The sequence below is a fragment of the Spinacia oleracea genome, chromosome 5, assembly GCF_020520425.1.
Source record: "Spinacia oleracea cultivar Varoflay chromosome 5, BTI_SOV_V1, whole genome shotgun sequence".
Classification (NCBI taxonomy): domain Eukaryota; kingdom Viridiplantae; phylum Streptophyta; class Magnoliopsida; order Caryophyllales; family Amaranthaceae; genus Spinacia; species Spinacia oleracea.
Window position 1 is genome coordinate 30,632,653 of NC_079491.1, and position 8,062 is coordinate 30,640,714.

An 8,062-nucleotide genomic window follows, 5' to 3' on the forward strand; every position below is an offset into this window, starting at 1 on the left:
GTTAATAGACTACGCGCCTCTCTAATGGCTCCCGCCCTGGGTAAGGAGACCTTATCCCTGTGATAATAATATAGACTATTTCATCAAAGTCTTAACCCAAAACCTCAAAACCGTAGCCTGCTTACACTGTTACACATCAAATAAGAAGCTCAAATAGTTTGATAAGAAATCGGAAATTTGGAGTCACTCCATTATAATTCAAAGCCCAAGAGTAGTGAATCTCTCGGCTCTATTGAAAATGGACTGCGTTGATTGAATATTTGAATCTAATCCAAGATTTTATAAATAACTTCAGAGAACATTTAACATGTTTAAAAGGGACCATCATCAAGGAAATTATGTAACATTAAGTGCAAACTAAGCATGAAATCCAGAAACTTAGTAGCCTGACTTAGATGCATTGTAATATATGTAATGTTATATTTCTAAATCGTATACGTTTCTTGAAAATAAGGGTCTAGTTGAATACCCAACTACCTTTGTCAGTGACATGAGTCACATGATGCAGATTGGAGTAGCATTTAAACATATAATATAGCCCTAATTTACAATTATATTTTGATCAGTTGCGGGATGCTACTGCAGAATCCTAAATGCTATTGTTGTAGGGCTATTGGTGTCATTTGTTGAATGTGCAGATGAATCGAAAATCTGGTTGTTGTTTCCAATAGTGTGACTGGGTATTGTGTGATGTGCTTAAAAAGAAATCCAAACTACTGGTGCTACTGGCCATGATTGAGTGTTCGACTTCTGGTTAATTTTTCAGTTATTACACTCTTTGTGATGAACGTGCTCTGCAAAATTCAAATCAATTCTTTTTGAGTCAAAAAAAATAGTCAATCATATAGATTTAACAGATGATGATTACAGTTGGGAAAGAAGAAATTGTTGGAAATCCTAGTGAGAATACAAAAGAAAAATGAGTGGGGAAAAGGGAATGTAAAAAGTCCCATATGGAAAAAAAGCCAACTACTTCTAATGTTTATATTTGGGGCTTGAGGGAATCATTTGTTTAAGAAAGCATGTGAGTGGCATGGGTGGTCACAACACACACGCACACGCGCGCGCCGGGCCGGGCTTGGGCGAGGGCCGTGGCCCTTGGTACTTGGCGGGCGTGGGGTGGGTTTTGTGGGCCGGGTTATTCTTTTTGGTCAAGGGCGGTTTGATTAAGTCAGAAGACTTAATCAACCCACTAACTTTGGAAACTGCTCCATTAATCACGTCATTACTTCCCACTAGCCGTTTTATGACTGTTGCAGTTCCCCATTACTCCCGTAACTTCTCCACTAGCCGTTTTTTGCTGTTGCAGTTTCCCAAAGCCTCATTATAAATTCATCGTTTATTTCCACAAAAGATACAGAAACTTACAATCAATCAATCTCTCAAATTCCTCTCTTTCTGGGCAAATATTCTGGTCTCCAATCGGGGATTGTGAGTGCACATAATTCTCGGTGTCGTGTAAACCCTGGAGGGCAACCGCAAGTGTTCTACTGCATCGGAGGTAGCGCAGAATTGTCTTTTAGAGCAGTGGTCCGGCCACGGCACGACAATCGTTTCAGTTCGTATTACGCAACATCCAGTTAAGTCGTTCCAATTACTTATTAAGCTAACAATCTAAAAGACAATTGTTCTGTTATGGCTATGAATATGTCGAAATTTCTTATTCCTGATATGTCGAAATTGGAACCTCTTGATGGGAAAAACTATAAACGTTGGGCTGTTAGGATGAGATTTTATTTGGAGCAAATTGATGTTGCGTATGTTATTTCTGATGTTGTGAAACCTGTTAATGATGATGAATTGCATGATTTTGAGGTTAAGTTTGCTAAGGATGATAGAACCTGTAAGGGAATGTTGTTGCATCATATGTCGAATGTTTTGCTTGACATTTACATGGGCTATAATCATGCTAGGGATATTTGGGATGGTTTAGAGAAAAAGTATGGAACTGATGATGCCGATACGAAACGTTATTGTGTTAGTAAATGGTTAGGTTTTCAAGTTGAAGATGATAAACCTATTATTGATCAGATTCATGCATATGAGAATATCTGTATTGCTATGGCTGCCGAGGGTTTAAGTATATGTGATATAACTCTTGCTATTGTTTTAATTGAGAAACTGCCACCCTCATGGAAAGACTTTAGAAACCAGTTAATGCATAAGAAGAAAGACCTTACCCTAGAGGAACTCGTAGGTCACCTAAAAATTGAGGAGGAGAACCGTATTAAGGATAAGGGTCAATCTGTATTTTCTGGGTCTGCTAAAGCTAATCTGGTTGAACCTAGGGGCAATTTCTATTCTGATAAGTTTAAGGGGGAAGGGTAGTCAGTTCAAGCCTCAAGGGAAAATTCAGAAGTATAAGTTTAAGGGTAACTGTTTTGAATGTGGGAAGGCTGGTCACAAGTCCAGGGATTGCAGGGTCAAGAAGAAGCCAGATCAGAATCAAGCTCACCTTGTTGAAGCAGTTGCTGATCCTAACAATTTTATTGCTGTTGTTTCAGAAGCTAATCTGGCAGGTGATGTTGCTGAGTGGATAGTTGATACAGGAGCAACCAGGCACATTTGCACCAACAAAGAAATGTTCACTTCCTACGAGAAGACTGATGGTGAAAATGTATTCATGGGTAACTCTGCTTCTGCAACTGTTCAAGGCAAAGGGAAGATCGTTCTCACTCTCACTTCTAGAAAAACACTCACTTTAACTAATGTTTTGCATGTTCCAGAAATGCGTAGGAATTTAATTTCCGGTAGTTTACTTATGAAAGCTGGTTTGAAGTTGTCCTTTGATTCTGATAGGCTAGTTATTACTCACGATGGGGAATTTGTGGGAAAGGGTTTTTGTAATGGGGGGTTGTTTACTCTTGATGTTTCCATTGAAATTATGAATAAGAAAGCTAGTACTTCTCCTGCTTATATTGCTGAGTCTATTGATTTATGGCATGCTAGATTGGGTCATGTTAATATTGCTTCAATTAAAAAACTCAAACAAATGAACATGATTCCAAGCTTTTCTAAAACTGATTTTGGAAAATGTGAAGTATGTGTTGAAGCAAAATTTGCAAAGAAACCCTTTAAATCAATAGATAGACAGACAGAAGTACTAGAACTTGTTCATAGTGACTTGGGGGATTTTAAAAACTATGAAAGCAGGGGCGGTAAAAGATATTACATTACTTTTGTTGATGACTGCTCTAGATTCACCATGGTTTATCTTCTCAGGTCTAAGGATGAGGCTGAGGAGATGTTCCTCAAGTACAAGGCTGAAGTTGAAAACCAGCTAGACAGGAAAATCAAGAGACTTAGGAGTGATAGGGGGGGTGAGTATGACCCTAACACTCTTAAGGCGTTTTGTGAACAAAATGGTATAGTTCACGAAACAGCAGCTCCTTACACACCCGAACAAAACGGGATTGCTGAAAGGAAAAATAGAACTTTAAAAAATATGATGAATTCAATGCTTATTAGTTCTGGGCTTCCTGATAATATGTGGGGGGAAGCTATTCTTTCTGCTTGTCATGTTTTGAACAGGGTGCCTCACAAGAAGCTGGACAAGACCCCATATGAGCTATGGAAAGGTCGAGCACCAAGCCTGAAATACTTGAAAGTGTGGGGGTGCTTAGCAAAGGTTGCCTTACCTAGTTTCAAAAGAGACAAGATTGGTCCCAAAACGGTTGATTCTATCTTTATTGGTTATGCTTATCAAAGTTCTGCTTATCGTTTTTTGGTTAAAGGTGCTAACAACTCTTATGCAAGTGGTAACATTATTGAAGCAAGAGATGCTGAGTTTTTTGAAAACACTTTTCCTTTAAAGATCTCTTGCATTAGTAATGATGTACCATCATCTAGCACCTCTAATGCTTTACCCATTGCTCCTTGTTCCACTACTAATAATGAGTCTGATTTAGAACCAAGGAGAAGCAAAATGGCAAGAAAGGAAACAAGTTATGGTGATGATTTTGTTACTGCTTTCCTAACTGAACCTTTCTTGATTACTGATGATTTTGTGTATGTATTTATCCTAGAAGACGACCCTAGAACCTATGAAGAGGCAATGAGGTCGGTTGATGCAGTTTTCTGGAAAGAGGCCATTGATAGCGAGCTTCAGTCAATCCTAAGTAATAATACTTGGGAATTGGTTGATCTGCCTAGAGGTTGTAAACCCATCACCTGTAAGTGGATTTTTAGGAAAAAGTTGAAATCATGTGGGTCCATTGATAAATATAAGGCCAGGATTGTGGTAAGGGGTTTTACTCAAAAACATGGCATTGATTATTTTGATACATACTCTCCTGTAACTAAGATTGCAACCATTAGAACCTTAATTGCTCTTGCATGCATTCATGATCTTGTTGTGCATCAAATGGATGTGAAAACTGCATTTTTGAATGGTGATTTAGATGAAGAGATTTATATGGTTCAACCTGAAGGTTTTGTTGTTCCAGGTCAAGAAAACAAAGTTTGTAAACTAGTCAAGTCATTGTATGGGCTTAAGCAAGCGCCTAAGCAATGGCATGACAAGTTTGACAAGACGATGACTAGTAATGGCTATCATGTAAATGAAGGTGATTCTTGCGTTTATTATAAACATGATTCTTCTGGTTGTGTGATTATTTGTCTTTATGTGGATGACATGCTAATTTTTGGTACTGATTTGGATCGAGTGAATGAAACAAAAGAATTTTTGAGTTCAAAATTTGAAATGAAAGATATGGGTGAGGCAGATGTGATTTTGGGAGTGAAAATTATTAGAACTCCAAATGGCATTTGTCTCAGCCAAGCTCACTATGTTGAAAAGCTTCTTAAAAAGTTTGATTCATTTTATGTCGATCCAATCAAGACCCCTTATGATATAAGCATTCATTTAAAGAAAAACAAAGGTGATCCTGTCTGTCAATCTGAGTATGCTAAAATTATTGGTAGTGTCATGTTTCTCATGAACTATACTAGACCTGACATTGCCTATTCTGTAAGTAGATTGAGCAGGTACACCCATAACCCAAGCAATGAGCATTGGGGTGCGTTAAGGCGATTGCTTAGGTACCTAAGGGGTACCATGGATTGGGGATTGCACTACTCCAAATTTCCAGGAGCATTGGAGGGTTATTGTGATGCCAACTGGGTATCCGGAAATGATGAAGTCAACTCCACTAGTGGTTATGTCTTCACCCTAGGGGGTGGAGCTGTCTCTTGGAAATCCTGTAAGCAATCTTGTACTGCTATGTCTACTATGGAATCTGAGTTTATTGCTCTTGAATTGGCAGGTCATGAGGCAGAATGGTTGAGGAACGTGCTTGCAGATATTCCACTGTGGGGGAAGCCAGCTCCTTCAGTTGCACTTCATTGTGATTCGCAATCTGCTATTGCCGTGGCAAACAACCAAGCCTACAATGGAAAGAAAAGACACATTCGTTTGAGGCACAAGGCTGTCAAAGAATTGCTGTCAAGTGGAGTGATATCACTGGACTATGTCAAGTCCGAAAAGAACATCGCGGATCCGTTAACGAAAGGCCTATGTAAGAAACTAGTTTTGCAAACGTCGGAGGGGATGGGCTTGAGGCCCATTGGATGAATTGTAAGGTAATGAACTCCTACTCACCATGAGTTCAAAGGGGAACATTATGTAATAATTCAGAAGCACAAATTTTATTTTCTGTCCATCCCTTAGATGTTTATGATGTGCTTGCTATTATTGAACGAGGGTGAGCATACGGCTCTTAATGAACCCATATCCATATTTTTGGTGGTGTGATGTAGCTCACACTTGATGGGATTCACCTACTTAGGTGTGGAAGTGAGGCCGCTTCCTATGAGAATTGCATGGGCTATTCTCTAGAGCACCTATGAGCATCCAGGTTATGGGCGTATGGCCAGTATAATGCGTCACTTTTATTGGTGGTGATTCAGAATATCATACATGTTCAATTGTGTGCTTTGAGTAATGAGTTTCTAACCCCCTATTAAGTTCAATACGAAAGTCACTTGGTAGGAAAGAGATTCTAGCTTGAATGTCACTAAGTGTCAATTCAAGTCGCAAGACATTGACACCTATTCAATTGTTTGTTTTGCCCAGAAATTCAATTCTTTTACTTCTTTCTTTTTCTTCTCATCTTCGGACCTGTGGGGGATTGTTGGAAATCCTAGTGAGAATACAAAAGAAAAATGAGTGGGGAAAAGGGAATGTGAAAAGTCCCACATGGAAAAAAAGCCAACTACTTCTAATGTTTATATTTGGGGGCTTGAGGGAATCTTTTGTTTAAGAAAGCATGTGAGTGGCATGGGTGGTCACAACACACACACGCGCGCGCGCGCGCCGGGCCGGGCTCGGGCGAGGGCCTTGGGCCTTGGCGAATGCGGTTCGCGGGCGTGGGCCGGGTTATTCTTTTTGGTCAAGGGCGGTTTGATTAAGTCAGAAGACTTAATCAACCCACTACCTTTGGAAACTGCTCCATTAATCACGTCATTACTTCCCACTAGCCGTTTTATGACTGTTGCAGTTCCCCATTACTCCCGTAACTTCTCCACTAGCCGTTTTTTGCTGTTGCAGTTTCCCAAAGCCTCATTATAAATTCATCGTTTATTTCCACAAAAGATACAGAAACTTACAATCAATCAATCTCTCAAATTCCTCTCTTTCTGGGCAAATATTCTGGTCTCCAATCGGGGATTGTGAGTGCACATAATTCTCGGTGTCGTGTAAACCCTGGAGGGCAACCGCAAGTGTTCTACTGCATCGGAGGTAGCGGGGAATTGTCTTTTAGAGCAGTGGTCCGGCCACGGCACGACAATCGTTTCAGTTCGTATTACGCAACATCCAGTTAAGTCGTTCCAATTACTTATTAAGCTAACAGAAATCTCACTTTGAAACCACTATAAGCTCACAGTGAGTCGTAGATCCCCGACATGATTGGCAGAGAGTTCAAGAAAGCCTGAAAGAAACAGATTATTGCAAATTAAAATGATAATTCATCAAGGTGATTAAAGAAAGGCACTAAAAGGTTAGCATCCCTCAAAATCCATCAATCAAAATTTTTTTGCCACAACCAAGTCACATTTACAGTCTCTCAAAATTCAAAGGAAAAATTCCTAGTTTACTGAATTATTGAGAAATTACCTTCTCTTCTGGGTTTGAAAATTCACTTAAATTTTTAGCACAAGCAACAAACATTCTGACTGATCTTCCTAATACTCCGTAATAGAATATGGAAATGGGGAACTCTTTTTCCTAACTTTAGTTTATGATGTTAGTAGCCTTGTTAACAAAAGCAAGTTATTAGTCTTGTATTACCATAAAAAGATCACATACAACTTACAAGTCGACAAGCACATTAAGATGAATCATCCAGGAGAGTTTAATGTCATTATATCTCAGTTTTCAACAACAAACAAGAACAAGCACCTTAAAACCAAAAGGCCATCACAACAAAAGATCAAATGTTCATTTGCAACATTCAACTATTATCAAGAGCAGACGAATATCATAACTCTCAACAATAAACTACAAAAAATGCAACAAAGAGATAATCAAGATTATCAATCATATCCCTTCTTCACATAATATTGCTGAAATCAAGAACACTTAACAGAAAATCAATATGTAAACTAAATTACTTCTATAGTTCCAAAAATAATCATACATTCATAAAGAAAATGATTACCACAAATTTTAAAAGCCAAGGGCGCCATTGATTTTAGCAGAAGTAACCTTAACCGTCTCAGATTTATTACTGCAAACCAAACCATTCACCATAATTAGATTTATTCTCTGTTTAAAATGACTTCATAACTACTACTAGTGGCCGTCCAAGTACGCAAAAGTTTTACCTCTTTCTTTTTCAGTTTCATAGTTTTGATTTCGAGGTCCCACTGGAACCGAGATCCGTCGTTTCCGAATGTTCATAAATAGAGTACTTAATGAATAATATGTCACTTAAATACTTGATCCGTTCACGTACTATTTGTGTGACCCTACGGGTTCAGTCAAGAGTAAGTTGTGGATTAATATTATTAATTCCACTTGAACTGAAGCGGCCTCTAGCTAGGCATTCAGTTCACTTGATCT